The sequence below is a fragment of the Convolutriloba macropyga genome, chromosome 12 (genome assembly GCF_964194025.1).
Source record: "Convolutriloba macropyga chromosome 12, txConMacr16.3, whole genome shotgun sequence".
In the NCBI taxonomy this organism is placed as follows: Eukaryota; Metazoa; Xenacoelomorpha; order Acoela; family Convolutidae; genus Convolutriloba; species Convolutriloba macropyga.
This window is the reverse complement of record NC_134479.1, coordinates 34,481,934-34,496,649: the sequence shown is the minus strand read 5'-3', so window position 1 is coordinate 34,496,649 and position 14,716 is coordinate 34,481,934. Positions and strand designations below refer to the sequence as shown.

The 14,716-nt window shown below is 33.9% G+C and overlaps 1 long non-coding RNA gene across 1 annotated transcript in view; it reads left to right on the top strand.

Annotated features, from left to right (window-relative positions):
* The first annotated feature begins 13,956 nt into the window (after window positions 1-13,956).
* Window positions 13,957-14,716, top strand: part of LOC142351154 (uncharacterized) — a 22,867-nt gene continuing 22,107 nt past the window's right edge. Inside the window, exon 1 of the long non-coding RNA XR_012760946.1 lies at window positions 13,957-14,474. This is a non-coding gene — a long non-coding RNA (uncharacterized LOC142351154). The remainder of the gene's footprint in view (window positions 14,475-14,716) is intronic.

Sequence of the window (14,716 nt, the reverse complement as noted above, 5' to 3'; positions counted from 1 at the left end):
ATCCACAACATGAAAATGAAAAACGAAGTCCTGCTCTCGAAAATCAAACAAAGTTATTGAACTTTAACTTTTGCTAAGTTCGATAGCGTTGCAATATTTTGGGGCTAACAAATTAAACACTAAAAATATAATCTATCCTATAGAATAAACGTTCAGAAAACGCCAAGAACATGCATTTGAGCACGCAAATGAACAACGCGGACAGTAACTTTGAAACATTGGACTATTTCAAATTCATGGGACCATCCAAACTTTTCAATTACACCGTGTTTGGTCTATAGCATTAAAAGGTTGACCCTTCGAAAACTTCAAACATGCAGTTGAGCATCAACCCGGTCACTTAAATGTCGACACTTTTCCATTAAGCTTCATTTCATCCATTTTTATTACATGTTGTAAACTAGATACTTGACCTTTAAACTTTTCAGTGGTTTTCTAAACGAGCGCTTATTTCAATTATAAGGGACACGCTAGCTCGTCCGACAAATGATCATTGATTTTAACACTGTCAACATTGCTTTCCCAAATGCATTTTTGGCGTTTTTTGAATTTTTCTTTTTCAACTTCACAGGACAGACCTTATATAGACAGCCTATCCCATAAAGTTGCATTTCAAGCCAACATTTGAAAAACACTAAATATCCAAATGATGATATGTAGCATGTCCCATAGAGTTGACATAAACGAACGTTTTAGAACCAACGGGACCGACCACAAAGGTCGATGTCGAAATTTCAAGCACTTAGAAAAAGGAGATAAAATGAAGCTTAATGGCAAAAAAGTGGACATTCAAATGACCCAAAGATGCACAATTGCATGGTTTTGAGGTTTAAGAACTCTCGACTTTAAGTATACGAGACAGAATAAAGCGTATCCCATAAAATGCAATATTCAATGCTTCAAAAAAACCCTCTTCTTAGTGCTCATTGCATGCTCAATTTCATGGTTTGCGAATAATTCAGTATTCCAACTTTATGGGGCACACTATATTTAGCGTATCTTATAAAGTTGAAAATAGTGAACGTTTCAAAAGTCACAGGACAACGTTCAAAGATTATTTTTGAAACATTTAGAAAAAAGATATGAAAGGGAGGGCGAAATAGGCATTCAAAAAACGACTTGATTGCACAATTGTTTTTGGAATTTTTTGAAGTGTTGATTAATTCAAATTTACGCGAAAGACTATATTTGGTCATTGTATGTTATTTTCTTCAGTTCAATGCATATGGCGCTTTTGTTTGTCAATCTTTTTGCTGTTAATTATAGTGTGTCCCCCAAAACTGAATTAACAATTATATCAAAAACACTGTCCGCATTGCTTCTGTTTATCATCAGTTGCATGTTTTTGGCGTTTTTCGAACGTTCAACTTTAGTCTGTCCCATAAAATTGAAATAATGGAACGTTCAAAATACGCCAAAAAAGTATGCAACTGATCATTCACTGGAACAAAGTGGACAAAGTTTTCAGAAAAATTTCGCTTATTTCAACTTCATGAGAACTGCTATATAGTGTCTGTCTCAAAGTTGAAATGACCGAAAACGCTACAAAATGTAATTGAGCATGCAAACGAGGAATGCAGATAGTGCTTTGGAAGCGTTCACTTGTTTCGATTTTAAGTGACAAGCTATATTAAGTCCCATGAGGTTGTAAACCAAACGTACATTTGAAAACATACGACTTGAAAATGAAAAGCAAAGTCCAGCCCCCGAAGCTAAGTCCTGCTCTCGAAAATCAAACGAAATTTGAATTTTCCAAAGTTCGATAGCCTTGCAAATTTTTGAGCATAACTATACCTCATCGTTACTGTGACGTACAAATTAAACATTAAAAATATAATCTATCCCATAAAGTTGGAAAAATGGAACGTTCAGAAAGCGCCAAAAACATGCGATTGAGCCCTCAAATGTCCAACGTGGACAGTTTTTTTGAAACATTGTACTATTTAAATATCACGGGACCCGTTAAACTTTTCAATTGGACCGTGTTTGGTCTATCCAATTATTTAATTGGCCCCTTGAAAAGTTCAAACATGCAGTTGAGCATCAAAACAGTTACTTAAATGTCAACACTTTTCCATTAAGCTTCATTTGATCCATTTTTTTATATGTTGTAAATTAGATACTTGACCATTAAATTTTCCAGTGGTTTTATAAACGTGCACTTATTTCAATTATGAAGGACACGCTAACTCATACGATAAATAATCATTGTATAAAAAAACACTGTCAACATTGCATTTCCCAAATGCATTTTTGGCATTTTTTTGAGGAATTACTCTTTCAACTTCACAGGACAGATTTTGTATAGACTGCCTGTCCCATAAAGTTGCAGCGCAAGCCACTATTTGAAAAACACTAAATTTCCAAATAATGATATGTAAAGTGACCCATAGAGTTGACATAAGCAAACGCTTCAGAGTTTACGGGACCAACAACAAGGGGCGATGTCAAAGTTCAAAGTATTTAGAAAAAAAGAGATAAAATGAAGCTCAATGGGAAAAAACGTGGAAATGCAGATGGCCAAAAAATGCGCTATTGAATTTTGCTGTGAAGTTTGCTAACTCTTGACTTTGACTAGATGAGACACAATAAAGTGTGTCCAATAAAGTTGCAATAATTGACGCTTCGAAAAACCCTCTCCTTCGTGCTCTTTTGCATAATCAGTTTCTTGGTTTGCGAATATTTCAGTATTCCAACTTTAAGGGGCACACCATATTTAGCGTATCCTATAAAATTGGAATTAGAGAATATTTTTTGAGTAACAGGACAAAGTTCAAAGATAAATTTTGAAATATTTAGAAAAAGGAGATGAAATGGAGGGGAAAATAGGCATTCAAAAGACCGCATGACTGCGCAATTTCCTGTTTCGGACGTTTTTGAACATTTGATTATTTCGAATTTATGCGAAAGACTATATTTGGCCATGTATGTTAGTATTGTGTTCAGGTCAATGCAAATTGCGTTTTTGTTTTTTAAACTTTTCGCTGTTAACTATAGCGCGTCCCATAAAGTTGAAATAAGCGAATGTTTCAAAAGCCACAGGTTAGAGTTCACAGTCATAGTTCATATTTAAAATCATGTAGAAAAAAGTGATGAATGAAGGCTGAATGGAAAAAATGTTGAAATTCAAATGAGCACATTGATGCTCAATTGCACGTTTTTGGCGTTTTTTGAACGTTCGCTTATTTCAACTTTATGGAACAGACTATATAGTGTGCTCAATAAATAAGTGAACGTTTCAAAAGCCGCAAGGTTAAAGATCAAATTTAAAACATGTAGAAAAAAATAGATTTTTTTCTGACCATAGCCTGACCAATGTTGGCTGCAACGATGGTACCACGTAAAAGTTTCAGACGCAAAAAAAAGTGGCCAAAGTCACCAAAAAAAGAGCAATGCTGCTCATAAAAAGAACAGTCTGAAATGTGGGGAATAAAAAGAAAAAGGACAGCTGAGAGCAAGCTACTGTAGGCCTAATGCTGTTCCGCTGCGATTACGCAGGAACCAAAAATTATAACTTGATGCAGAAAACATTGACATTCCAATGAGCACATTGATGCTCAATTGCACGTTTTTGGCATTTTTTGAACATTCGCTTATTTCAACTTTATGGGACAGATTATAGTAAGTCTCCTAAAGTTGCAACGCATGCGGATGTTGGATAAGATTGGGGCATGCAAAAGGACAGTGCTTTGCTAGATATCTGCATGTTTTAAATTTGAACTTTGACCTTTGAAACGTTCGATAGCGGTACAATTTTATGGGACTGTTCCACTTTGTGACAGACTATAAACTCTTACATTTCTCAGGCGGTTGATACTTTGATCTATGACCTTTGAACTTATAGCGTGTCCCATAAAGTTTAAATAAGCGAACGTTTCAAACGCCACAGGTTAGAGTTCAAAGGTCAAAGTTCAAATTTAAAACATGAAGAAAAAGTTGATGAATGAAAACTACATGGAGAAAACGTTGACATGCAATTGAGCATCAATGTGCTCATTTGAAATGTCAACGTTTTCTCCATGCAGTTTTCATTCATCAGTTTTTTTGACATGCTTTTAATTTGAACTTTGACCTTTGAACTCGTTTTTTGAAAGACCATAAAACTACCACAATCCTATAGCGCGTCCCATAAAGTTGAAATAAGCGAACGTTCAAAAAACGCCAAAAACGTGCAATTGAGCATCAATGTGCTCATTTGAATGTCAACGTTTTCTCCATGCAGTTTTCATTCATCAGTTTTTTTTGACATGCTTTTAATTTGAACTTTGACCTTTGAACTCGAATCCGTGGCTTTTGAACGTTCGCTTATTTCAACTTTATGGGACACGATATATAGTCTGTCCCATAAAGTTGAAATAAGCGAACGTTCGAAAACTTCAAAAACATGCAGTTGAGCATCAATTTGGTCATTTGAATGCGAATATTTTTTCCATTAAGCTTCGATTCGTCATTTTTTCTACATGTTTTAAATTTGAACTTTGACCTTTGAAATCTGTCCAATGGCTTTTGAAACGTTCGCTTATTTCAACTTTATGGGACACGCTATATAGTCAGTCCCAAAAAGTTGCAACGCTATCGAACGTTTCAAAGGTCAAAGTTCAAATTTAAAACATGTAGATATCTAGCAAAGCACTGCCCCGAGCTTTTCGAACGTTCGCTTGCGTTGCAACTTTATGGGACTTACTATAAAATTGATTGCAAAGTTTTTGTGAAATAACGCTGGTCGATCGATGCAAAGTTATAGAACACAGATCCGATTCCCTATTCTTTGTTACCATACCGATTACATGACTTTAAGACCGAAGCAAAACAAACTAGAATTTTAGCTCCTATTTTAAGTTGTTCATGGTTTTCACGAGTGGCTTTTAAAAGTCCTCGAATTGTTGAGAATTTTATGATTTCTACCAAAAAAGTTTATCAAAAACTGAAAAAGGAACCAATTTTTACCAAACATTTTAGAACGTTTTTCCGAACGAGCACTTCAGATGGCAATGTCTGAAATTATGAATGAGTCAGCGCCTGATTATTTACCCAGTTTTACCTGGCCTATTATGTCCGGATGCATTCTGTGTTTAATGTTTTGGTTATTTGTGTTATTCCTTATTACAATATGGGCGAAAAGTGCGATGGATTAACTCTGCCGTTTGACAACAGTGAATTTAACCGAAAACTTGAAGTGACAACTACAAGCAGTTTGGAAATCTTTTATAGCGTGTCCCACAACGTTGAAATAAGCGAACGTTTAAAAAGCCATTGACGAGATTTCAAAAGTAAAAGTTCACGTTTAAAACATGAAGAAAAAATAGATGAAATGAAGCTTGATAAAAAACGTTGATATTCAAATGACCAAATCGATGCTCAGTTGCATGTTTTTGAGGTTTCGAACGTTCGATTATTTCAACTTTATGGGACAGACTATAATTATGATTTGCATTTTTATGATTTCACATTCTGATTTCATGATTACACTTTTATGATAACAGATTTGAATTTAAAATTTCGACAAATTTTCGTCTTTAAAAAGATTGCAATCACGCTATTTGATTTTCAGGTTTTGAGAATGAGTGAGAAAAAGCACATGATTTTGGCGCTCTTATTGCATAAAAAATAATCCTTCTTGAACTTTGGGTGAATGTGCGAGGGTTCATTTACAGTCATGTACAGTCAAGTATTATGTTCATAGTACTCTGTTCATGAAATGTAGTTTTCTGTTCATGATCATGGAGCTTGACTATCCTTTTGCTTTCCAATAAAAGTTAAAAAGTTGGCGGATAAAAAACAATAGTATTTGAGCGTTGAAAATGACGAATTGGAAAAAGATTTTAGATGGGAGATTTCATCTCCAAATTCACCGCAAATGTTACTTTTACAATTAGCAGTTTTTAACGTTGACACCATGATCTGATCATCTACAATAATGGTTTTATCATTAGTTCACATCTTCAAGTGCTTGCCGGATTATTTCTCAGGAGTAGGACACAAAAACACCAATAAAAAATCCTTGTAAGAGCATATAGTATAGGCACTATCAGAATAGTTTTTACGTGTCCTTCTTGCCAGGCGAAATGCAAAATACCTGAAAAATTTTGACCAGCATATGACAAGGAGCTTCTCAATAACTTTTTTTGAAATTAAAGAAGTTCGAAAAGAACTAGGCTAGTTTTAATTTTGGACGCAAAGTAAAGTATTTCAAAAGGAAGAGTGAATTTTTACTCTTTCTTAGAGGGATTATGATTGCAAGGAAAGAAATGAAGTGAATGACATCAAAAGAAAAAATTTCAAAAAATACGTCAATGGATTTTTGCCGGAGCAGAGCCCGATTAGAAAGAACCTGAGGAATTCGAGATAAGCGAGATATATGAACTCTTGCAGGATTTTCCAACAAAACCATAATGTTTTGACTGGGGTGTGCTCCATTAAATCTAAAACCAATACAACTTGATGTACGGCAAAAAACTCGAAATTGCTTAGCAAGATAAAAGAAAATGTTTTCGTAATAAAGTTTGAGATTCTTTGATAGTCTTGGTAAATGTCGAATTTTATTAAACTCATGCTATAAAGAGTTGCACTGCCCTTTTCGAAGTGTTCTCACAGTTACACTTAGCAATAACCTATTACGATATTGCTGTTCAAACGTTTGAATTGAGACACCAGTCCACTGTAAAATCTTTTATCAATATATTGAAGCTGAAATGGCCCTATTTAAAACTTTTGTTGATTAAGTTGGCTCTAAGTTAACTAATAACAGTAGCTCAACTTGAAATGATAAAAATATTCCTGTATATATTTTGTTTCCTTCGTAGCATTAGAGTAATCTGAATGACGCAAAAACTTAGTAGAATCATAGTATTTCCAATGATACTTACTATGGCCGGAGTTTTGATCTAGTCATATAATAGCTTTTCACGATAAAATACAATGTTCTATTCCGACTTTAGTCTGAACATATTGATCTCCAATTGCTTAATGTCAATGAAACTATAAAGTTTTTGCCTGGTTTCAAAAATCATGAACAATGACAAGTGCAATTTCTCACGTGAAATCTGTTCAACTTTACCTAAAGTGAATTTACAATGCAAATGTTTGCTTGATTTGATGGAAGCATGAGCAAGTTAAGCAGATTTCACTTGGTCTCAAGTTGTTGATAACCACGAAAAACGGACCAACTTCCATTAGAATTTCCTCTGTAAGTAGGCTTTTCGGGGTTTCTGAATTTAGACATCAGTCCGGGATGAAAATGGAAGACTGATCAGAATGAACTCATTTTTTTCATAAAAAATAATAAGAAAAAAACAAGATATCCAAAATTGTAATTTTTCAAACTTTGTGAAATTTGCAAGTTATGCTCCCGGACTTTCAGCGCTGAATCAGCACATTACAAGAATAAAAACATAATTGAGTTCTGAAACATTGCATATCCAGAACATTTGGCGTTTCTTTTTCTTCATTATAAAATCATTGAGTTCACCGAGGATGAATTTAATTGTGTACAGTTCGAAAAATACTCATACACCAAAAGAAATTCTGAACAGAATAAAATCATACTTTGTAGCTTTTAACTGGTAATTAAACTATTTATACATAAGCCAGTTTGTAAGCATTTACCACAAAGCCCATATGACTTAGTGGTTACCAGTTGCTTTGAGGATTAAATGTTATAAGAACCCACGCGAAAGTTCGAATCGCATGTAAAGCAACACAAATCGAATCGCATGTTGGCGTGAGTTAAGCTGAACATATTATTTTTCAGGCATTAAACTTTACTCATTAATCAAGTATAGACAGTGTAAATTGTGACATGTTCAGAGTACGGGTCATCCTAAAAATGTTTCTAGACTGATTCAGCCCTGATTTATTCTGCCACCAACCTCTGGGCTAATTGCAGTTTCGTTTTTTTTTCAAAATATAGACTCAGGACCCAATTTTCATTCGAAATACTAGAGAGATGAAATCAAAAGGATCAAAAATACTTACTGTTGGCTTGAGAACGTTGAGAACGGCAGTTGTAAAAGCTTTTGAGGTAAATCACTCAACGTTTATATCCTGACTGCTAACGTCGAGAGAGTCGTCTTTTAGTCTTTTAATAAGCAGCTTCAAAATAATGTTTAGCTTTAGATACTTCATTTAGATTTAAATTGCATCATAAACGAGGTGAAAATAATTGCTTTTTAACCATAAACCTACTTTCTGTTAATTAAGTTAATCAAGGATTGAACTCGCCGATTTACTTCAATGTTGAATTCACAGCGTTTTTAATCTTAGCAATAAACTTCAATGCTACTACTTTCTTAAAAAAAATATACGCAATTGTTTCCTTCCCTTTTTCCTACGTGATATCAATGTTCTCACAGCTGTGCGCGTCCGAACTAATACGATTTTTGAGCTCATAATGTTTTCCATGGCTTGACAAGAGGTAGGGCTGGACATTATGAGCGGTGGGGGGGGGGGGTGGTTTGAGGGAGAAAATAGTGTGTTTCAACTGTTCACATTAATCAAGATTTGTAAATTGGCACCTTTTATTTGAACCACTCGGACATCTATGTTATACGTTTATCAGCTCTTTTTTTTCCGTAGTTTGTATTCATCATTATTAATTTTTTTATTGCTGAGTGATTTTCCATCGCTGAAGCGGTGCTTAATTTTTTCAACGTTTCACTCTATTTAAATTATTTTTCTACATCATTTCGGAAACAAAACAATTTTTAAACAAGATTTTAATAAATTGGCTTTCATTTTTACATTTACCGAAATCATCATTGGAAAACCTCGATTCGAAGTTATATCCTATTGAAAATTGTACTCTGAGGCATCACAAAACTTTCCCCCTAAAGAGTCGCGAGTGTATAGAGTTTATTTGTTTCAATTTTTAAACAACGGAAAAACCACATTCTCATAAAAAATTGAAAATATTATTTCAGTTAATAGAAAAATTACCACAAACTATTTAACTTAAATTGATATTACAAATTTTATTATTTATATTTTGAAGAACTGACTGCAATGATGTGCTATGTATGCTGATAACTCGTTTACCGTTTTTCTATTTTCCCTGGGACACACTAAAAATACAATATGACAGAGTGATAATTGTCATAAAAAATAGTTTAAAAATCACATTTCAGGGTTCATACTCAAGATTCTTGAGAGCTCGGGTAATTATTTTGGCGAGAAAACATGTCCTTTCTTACCGATAAGTTTTGAATTAGCTCAGTATACTCATGGACGAAAACTGAAAGTAATATTCTCAAAGTCATTTTTATCTTGTCAGCATCCAATAAAGCATAGTATAACATGTGCAAATTTGGAACGGTTTTTTATCAAATTAAAAAAAGATTTGAGATAATAATTTTAACCAGAAAGGCATTGATAAAAAATTTATTTGTAGGCTAAGGCTAGTTTTTTTTGCGGTTTGAGAAACTGAGGAACTTAACAAACATAGGGTTTATCAAATTTCTAGTTTATTCTGTAGAACTAAGTCAGGAAAACGTCCCCGACCTGAGAGCGTAAGACTACAAATAAAAAACTTAGCAAGGCCTATAATGCGGAGAATTGTTAACAAAACTAAATGAGCTAAGCTAGACCTTTACTTGCCACGGAGAGGACCCTGTTATCAATTTACTAGAAATAAAGCGATCAAAAACACGGGTAACACTGAAAACAGAAGTCAATTTACCGCACATGAATGATAACATTTGTCAAGAGCCGAAAGCAAAGTAAGCCGATAGGCAAGCAAGCCGACAGAAAAGCAAGACCAAAGTTATGTAATGGTTATGTAATCCATCAGATATAATACATTGTCAGCCGTTACAATCAATACTGCGCGTAGTACAGTGCATAATGTATTCCAATGCACCAAAGAAACAAAAATGTGTCAATTTTTAGACATCTAGTGGGTACGGGCCTCAGCAGACCGCTGTCCATGGCCATGCCTCTCATCCGCTGTGGGTTGTAATCCGGAAATAGCGGGCTGGTTATCGCCGCGAAGCCGCGACGCGAGTGATGGGCGCCCACCGGCCCGCCAGGGGCAACTTAAAATACGGGTATCCGAAATTTTTTTGGCCTACTTGACCTCATTTTCAAAATTCAGCTTGCTTGCCTATCGGCTTGCTTGACCGCCACCTTGTCAAGAATATTCTTTCTATTTTAAATGCAGTTTGAAAGAACGCACGCCCTGAACTGGTCATCTTTTTGTTTGCCTAACTACTTTGGCGTGATCAAAATCTTTACACCAATTTAATTTTTCATCGACGAACAAAAGTCGAAAACTATGTGAACAAATCTTTTGCACGAAATGCGGCAAAATATTTCAATTTCAAGAAACAAATATAGTCTTATTTTTTATAAATAAGGAAGTTTCCTTTATGTCTTGAATTCAAATAAAATATGAAAAAAATCTACAATAGCTACCAAAATTTTATACTGATTATCTAATCTCTTTTTAACAAAACATACTCGTTGTTCTTAGCATTAATTGGAGGTTTTTGGCGGCGTGTCTTTTTTTGCACGAGAGTGTTACAAGAAAACTGGATATCCAAAATGCGTTTTTCCTGGTTATGGTACTTTTCTAAATGTTTGTCATCAACATCTCCGAAACGTATCATGGTCCATGTTGAATTATTAATGGTTCTTGAAAAATTAGAGGCAGTTTGACCAGAACAACTGAATTTCAATCTCACGAAAGCAAAACTGAGCGTTATCAGCAGTCTTAGTATCGCTGCTCGTGCCTTAGAGGCTGTGTCTGCCCCCCCCCCCAAAAAAAACAAAGATAGTTTCAGTCTTACGAGAGTAACTATTTCAAACTAAGTACTTCTGTTCTCCTCAGTTCACATCAGTCTTCGAATTTCGTACATAAAACACCGCTTTCAGCTGCCACATTAACTCATATTAGAACCTGACCTTAAGTTTTTTTTTCTACCTGAATCGAAGTATCTATTTTGAACGATTTCTTCAGAGTTTAACTGAGATTCCCGCAATTACATGTAAGATATCGGTTTTTAGTTGCTAAAGTATATCTTAATCGATTACAAAAGTTTACGGTCTAGCTCATAAATACCTGTAATTATCTGTGAATTCATTATTTGATCCGTTGATTTCCCGTTTCTACAAATCTAGAAACATTCTAGCAACTTGTCCCAATTCTAACAAAAGCTCACTACTGAAAATGAAAGCAGTGAACTTTGTAGATTTTGAATTTCAACGAGATCCATGCCCCTTTTCATAAAAATTTGCAACACTTTTTGCAGAGGGCAAACTTTGCAGTTCACATGCATTCAATGCCTTGGTCCATTTTAACCGCAAGTCTTACAAAAAATATCCCAGTATAACCAAATCGAATCTGCTATCTAAATTGAAGTTGATTTGCAACTAACAAAATTAGCATGCAACATTCCTTACGCGATAATTAAATTATCCAATTTTATAAGCATCCGAAAGCATGAACAACTCTTTTGCAGCGGAAATAAATGTTGTCTGGGCTTCAATATGTCAATTCTGCTGATAGAATTCCATTCATATAGTTCTTTTCAAGAGGTTAATAATTTTATTTTAACTGCGCACCAATTTTTCATCCTCCAAATTCTCTTTCTTCATTGTGAATTTTAATTTGCTCAATCCGCGTCCTATAGTTATCCTATTTGTTATATTTTTATTTCGTTATCAATTGGCTACATTTTTATTTACAAATATGTCACAAAACTTTGAAAGTTCTGTGTTTTTTTTTCTGCGTAGAAAGATTCTTCAAGAAGATATTCATAAATAGACTTTCTTAACTGGACATCATGACTATAGCAGTTAGTTGTCATCGCCGTTTTAGTGCATTATTTTGCAAGAAATGCTTCGAATGTGCTGAAATTAAGTTAAAAAAAGCTGAAAATTGCTTTAAAAAATAAGCTCAAAATTTTTGCATAATAATATGCTGAAAACCGCAGAAACATAGTAAGAACTGCATTCAAACTTCATTGCCTTATAAAAAATTATTTTAGTGCTTTTTAGCACTTTTCTGCTCTGGCTCTTGAAATTTTTACAATTTAATTTGAAGTTTACTCCTAAAACTTAAGCTCAATTTTCAGCTGTTTCTAGCACAATTTTTACACTTTTTCACAGTTTGAGCTCATTCAAGTTCAGAGCACTATTTTTTAATGTTTTTGCGTTGAATTTTTTGAAAATTCAGCGCATTCATTTATTCAGGGGACATTTTCTCAACCCAGGTTGCTTAGCAGTTATAACAACTCCCAGGCAACCCCATATTGCTTAGAGTTACACAACTATAACTTCCCATTATGGTCTATATGAAATATTGCAGTTACGAAATTCTCATAGAATGTAATTTTTAAAATAATGAATCGCCTCAATGATCCCAAAAAGCGTTAAAACAAAACACAAAAAATATATTTACAAAACTAGCGAACACTCGCTCAAGTTTATATCTCCGTGACCGCGACATTCATAGGAAAATGTAGTCACAAAATCCATACAAAAAAGTTTTTCTAGTTGTAACTGAGATATCAACAAATTTCCAGTTCTTTTTTCTTGTAGCTTTAAGCAGTTCACGAGATCTCACGAAAAAAAACGTAGTCCCGTAAATACCCGCTGTTTGTTGCTACTGAGACGAAGGTATTATCGAGCTCTCATTTATGAGAAAGTTTTAGTCAAAGATTTTTTATTTATGACAAAGCTGTAGTTTTACCATTAATCCATAACTTTTTGTGGAATTTTTTTCAACCCAGTTTAATTTCAATTTGAATTTAGAGGCTTTCATAATGAACTGTTAAGTTGCCGCTTATTTTAACAAAACGCAAAGTTTACTCACATTCAAAATACAAAAATTTCTTAATTTTTTAACAATTTTTCTATCAAAATTTGACTTCCTCAAATTTTGTAACGAGTTAAACCTCAGAGAACCCTGTGCTATTTGTTCTAAAAAAGCGCCTTATTGCATTTCTGATATCATATCCGCTTATAAATCAATAACAGACAGGGTTGCTATTGATTTTAAGAACCTTAAAGGTCCTTTTCAACAAAATTCGATAACAAATAGCCGCGGGTGCTGAGCCGAGCAATATTGAAGTTGCTTAGTGTGTTATTGGTTACAAGCTGGGGCTAGGGGGGGGGGGTAGGGGTAGAGTTTATAATTTCCCAACCACCCTTTTAGCATAACATGTTTCTGCTCGTTTGCCCTCAAATTATGTTTAGAGACCTTGTATTAAACTATACCGTTTTTTATCAGCGTTTGAGCATTTACGTGGGAATCGGCTCTCATATTTTTCCCTTTTAAAGTCTTTTTCTCTGCAAAATTCTTTCTCTGCAAAATTCTTTCTCTGCAAAAAGGACTTCGAGTAATCCAAAACAATCCATCTTTTGCAAGTTTCAAAAACAACTGAAACATTTTGACAGGTAACGCGACCACGATATTCATGTAAATGATTTTAAAGCTATTTAATGGCACTAAAACATTTGCTGAAGTTTCGAATGATTTATACAATCCTTAGACAACTTGATCGAGATAATGGTACCCAACTTTTTGCAAATAAATTTGCAGAATGTTTTAGACAACCTTGAGCAATTCTCAATTAACAGAACGTTGACAAAAATTTACTTCTAGGAAAACTAAGAAAACTAAATAATCTGAGATTGATAGAAAGAAAACTGTAAATCTGTATTCATTGCCAGGATGTCATGCAAAAAAATTGTCGGATAAAAAATGTCAAAGAAAAATTGTCGCGGAAAAAATGAGTGGTAGAAAAATAACTCCATTAATTGAAGCATTAAATTTCTGTCATTTTTCACTAGTCTTTTTCAATAGTCAATCAATGTTGTCCTTTTTTTTCGGCTTAAAAAGAGTTTCGGCTTCGTGGTCAGATAGGTGAAAAATATCTGTTATTTTTGTCCGCTACCCATTAATGGTATTTCAGATCATTTTCCCGCGAATTAATTCGATTTAGCCTGAAAGCAACAGAATTTAACTAGAGGCAATTCTTCAGTTATAAATGCAATAATCTTGTCTCTCTGTTTGGCAAATAAGTTTACCCTTTTACCTCTTTTTAATCGGGCTTCACTGAAATTGTTCTCTTTTTATTGCGGAAATAAATCGAAAAGTTCATATCATTGTACTACAATTTGGTACAAGTGAAGGGAAAGATTATCGTTATATCGCTAATTATAAATTTTACGGCGTCGGAATTGGTTCAAAAATTTTGCGCGCCATTACAATTCTGAAAAAAATATTCTTTGAAATATTTTTTCTTATAATTAATCTTTTATTTCACGTATGGGCTCCATCGGGTATATATTAAGGCTAACGTTTGTGCTGATACAAAAATTTTAATTACTTGAACTTTCTTGCATTTCACAAAAAAAAGTTTAACGATTAAGAGCTCAAATTAGCCACTGTAACAAAGCCTGATTAGAAACCTATAAAAGCTTACCGATTTCACTTTTCACACAGAATAACTGAAGACTTTGTTATATTATTTTGAGTAAAGCGCTTACAACTCAGCTTGCAGTTCTCATAGACCACATTTCTTAAAACATTCTTTTGAAAAATAAAAAAATTTTGATTTTGCTGTTAAAAAACCGTGCTGTCAACAAAAATTTTAACATAATATCAAAAAGAGCAAGGAAAAAATTTGATGAACGAAAATTTGTTGATCGATTTTTTTTCTAAGAATATGAAATAAAAACCAAAATTTTTATCCGAGGTTGAAAATTTAAATAACTG